Below are 4,370 nucleotides of genomic sequence, written 5' to 3' on the forward strand. Positions count from 1 at the left end.
ATATATATATATATATACACACACATATACATGCATACTTTATACACATATTATATATCTCATATATACATATTCATTTTATACATGGATATCCTTTTGTCTTTGTATACATTTCATGATTTTTGTCTAAACGGTGATCGTACCCCCTCTTATTAACTTATTTTTTTAACAAAAGAATAAATTAGATAATATCCTCTTATATGTTAGATTAAGTATAAGGACTATCTTTAGATAAGCTTTGAGGGATGCTTAATACCTTTCCCTCGAGTAACCAAAATCCTTACTTAGAATCTCACTGGTTTTCACAGACTGAAAATGGAGTTTTCATATTACAAAAATGGTTTTCGAAGTTTTTCCTCAAAAGTTAGGTGGCGACTCAAATAAATAATTTTTCAAAATCAGAGAGTCACAAAGACCACCATATGTTTTGAACTGTTTTGACTGGTTCAAAATGGTGTGAAACACTTGAAATTGAAAGGGTTATAAGATCTAGGAGAAAATTGGTTATTGAAGGAGATTATTGTGAAGGATTTCGAAATTATGGATTTGTATCCTGGCTTATGGCTCATGGTGGGCCACTCGTACTCAGATCTAACCTAAGTAACTAAGTCTAAGATTAAGTTAAGGAACCAAATGACCCGTAACCACCAAGAGGACTCATATCCCCTAAGACATATCCATTCCAATAACCAAAATCCATTCCACCAACAAACATTGGTCAGCATACGAACGGATTATACCTTCCGTACCCCATCATACGGCTCATACCTACGAGTTGTATTGGGTCCCGAGATCAGAATTTTAGGAAATTTTCTAAGGTCTAGAAAAAAAGGTGTTTCAAAGCCCAACATAAATGACTATTCTGTCCAAGTTTGGAGGCCTATGTGATATTTAGTCAAGGATGGGACTGGCCGTCAACTCCATTATCTCTCTTATCTAGCACTAGCCCAGTTTGGACTTTATATTAATAGCCCAAGCAATGTTCAATCACTATGGTAGCGGGTCGTTGATCCTTTGGTCACTCTAAGGCAGTGAAGCTTTGTCATCTTTGGCCTCTCCAATCAATCTTCATCACTTGGAACTCTTTGGTAGGCATCAAGGCAATCCCCTAAGAAACCTTTCATACATGGAATTACTCTATTCTGTGCTCAAAGTGGGTCCTCCATGCATGTTCTTATGCCTTTGAGGTGACCAAGAATTAATTATTTATGTGTTGGCCTCGAATGACATTATCAAGTGTGTTGATGCCAGTTAGGATCATATCACATCCTAACTAACCTTGAAATCAAACGCATATGCCCTCAACATATCCTCTAAGGTCTGAATGGTCCTTTCTACCTGACCATCTGCCTGCAGGTGAAAAGCTGTGCTAATATGAACTTGGGTACGAAGACTCCTTTGAAAAGCCTTCCAAAAGTGTGAGGTAAATTGGGTACCGCTATCTGAAATGATGGTCAATGACACACCATATAACTTTAATAAATCCTTGAGATGGAGTATGGAATAATCTTTAGTTGAATATGAAGTATGGACTGGTATAAAAATAGACTTACTTGGTCATTTGGTCTACAATAACCTATATAGAATCATATTGATAACACGTATGAGGAAACCTTGTGATGAAGTCCATATTCACCACTTCCCATTTCCAAGTGGGAATACTGAATTCCTGAAGTGACCACTGGGTCTCTGGTGCTCAACCTTGACCTTTTGACAATTCAGACACATAGCTATGAATTCTGAAATATCCTTCTTCATACTATTCACTAGTAGACTTCCTATAAATCGTGGTACATCTTAGTGGCTCCTATCTCAATAGAATACCGCGACCCATGTACCTCTGCTAGCATTCGCTAGCTCAAATCATCCATGTTTAGGACACAAAACCTACCCTGATAGTGAAGAACACCATATCCCCCTGGCGAGAAAACCTTAACCTTTTGGTCCCAAATTGCCTCTTTCAACTTAAGCAAAATAGGATCTTTATCTCGCTTTCCCTTCACTTCGTCAACCAAAGAAGATTTTGAACCATTCTAAACCCATATACCACCTTCGTCTGAATCATCTAACTAAACTCCCAACCTAGCAAGCGGATGGACCTCATGAATTAACTCTTTTTTCTCTTCAACATGAGCAACACTCCGCATAGACAATCTGCTAAGTGCGTCAGCCATCATATTGGCCTTACTCGGGTGATATAGGATACTCATATCATAATCCATCAATAGTTCCAACCACATTCTTTGATAACGATTTAGGTCTTACTGAGTGAACACATACTGAAGGATCTTGTGATTAGTACACACATCCACATAAACCCCATATAGATAATGCCTCCAAATCTTTAAGGCAAAAACAACTACTACCAACTCAAGATCATGAGTCAGGTAATTCTTCTCATGGGGTTTAAGATGTATAGATGCATACGCTATAACATTGCCCCGCTGCATAAAAACACAACGAAGACCAACTCTAGAGGAATCACAATACACTATAAAACCATCCGACCCTTCTGGTAGGGCAAAACTAGAGCAAAAGTAAGTCAAGTCTTCAACTCTTGAAACGTTTTCTCGCAAAAATCAGACCACAAGAATTTGAATCTCTTCTAAGTCAAACTTGAAATAGGAGAGAAAACAGAAGAGAACACCTCAAAAAACCATCTATAGTAACCGGCTAAACACAGGAAACTCCTGATATCCAATGGAGAGATGGTTCTAGTCTAGTTCCTTACTTCTTCGGTCTTTTGAGGATCAAATCGAATGCTTTCACCAAAAATAATATGATCAAGGAAAGCTGTTAATTTCAAACAAAATTGACATTTGTTGAACTTAGCGAATATCTGATGATCCTTAAGGGTCTGCAAAAGAATCATCAGATAGTCTGCATGATCATCCTTGCTACGGGAATAGAAGAGGATGTCATCTATGAAGACTATCATGAACATGCCCAAGTACTGATTGAACACTCTATTCATCAAGTCCATAAAAGTTGCAGGATAATTGTTAGTCCAAAAGACATAACTATAAAATTGAAGTGACCACACCAAGTTCTAAAAGCTATCTTTAGAATGTTGCTTTCTTTGACAGCAAGCTGATGATAGCCGGATCTGAGGTCTATCTTGGAAAAATAACTTGCATCCTGAATTTTGTCGAACAAGTCATCAATCCTGGGGATAAGATACTTAATATTGATTGTGACTTTGTTCAGTTGACGGTAGTCATTGCATATTCTGAGAGAATCGTTTTTCTTGCAAACAAAGAAAACTAGAATGTCCCATGGCAAAACACTCGGCCTGATGAAACCTTTATCTAGGAGACCTTTCAACTGTTCTTTCAATTCCTTATACTTTACTAGAACCATTTTTCAAGGTGGAATTGGAATGGGCTGGATATTTGAAAGGAGATCTATTCCAAAGTTAATTTCCCACTCGAGAGGAACTCGGGAAGATATTTAGGAAATACTTTTGTTAATTTATTTACTACTGGGACTGACTCAAGATGCGGGATATTTGACCTTGAGTCCTTGACTCGAATGAGATGATATATACACCCCTTAGAAATAATTTTTCTCTCTTTGAGGAAAGAGACAAACCAACTTATAGGTGCTTGTCACGACCCAAACTAGTCCTAGACGTGATGGGTATCTCAAGTCCACCGAGGACTGGAGACCACCCTATTTTCCTTGCCAAATAGAAATATAACACACCTAATACGGACGGAATTCCAAACATATAACAAGATAGCGCAAATAAAATTCAAAGTCTCTAAAATACTAGCCAACAATACCCATCCATGACAATATCTACAAAGCCTTTAAACAAAATCAAATATCAATCTTTGTTGGGTTATACCCCCAACTTTAATAATGACAATGACAAGGATAATGTTATTGATAATTAAAGTCTTTAATTTTATTAAGGAAAAGAAGCTGATGGAATGATCAAGTCTTCTGTAGAATGAAAGATCACCACTTCTCCATAACCAACCAACAAACCATGTCAATCCACCAAATTCTCTGCAAGAAAGGTAAAAGTATCTTCGATGCCTGCATCATATGGGGATATAACGTCTGGAGATGGTTAGTGGGTTAAGCACTAGGATGTAACTCAGGGATAGGGGATAAAATAATGGCAAATAAAACCAATTCAATACCATGCACACCTCGTTATATACATCTATAGTAACATTAGATAGGGAACAAGGCTTGGCATGAAGTAAAACATTATCCTAGATTATGTAGCTCAATCGTAATCATAGGCACCAACGAGCTATATGGGTTAAGATCCTCCTACTGAAAAGGCCCAGTACATGTTAGCCACACAAAGTGGAGGTATCAATAAAGAACAGGGAATGCCCCAACCCCACATCAGT

This window comes from Capsicum annuum, chromosome 7 (assembly GCF_002878395.1).
Source record: "Capsicum annuum cultivar UCD-10X-F1 chromosome 7, UCD10Xv1.1, whole genome shotgun sequence".
Classification (NCBI taxonomy): domain Eukaryota; kingdom Viridiplantae; phylum Streptophyta; class Magnoliopsida; order Solanales; family Solanaceae; genus Capsicum; species Capsicum annuum.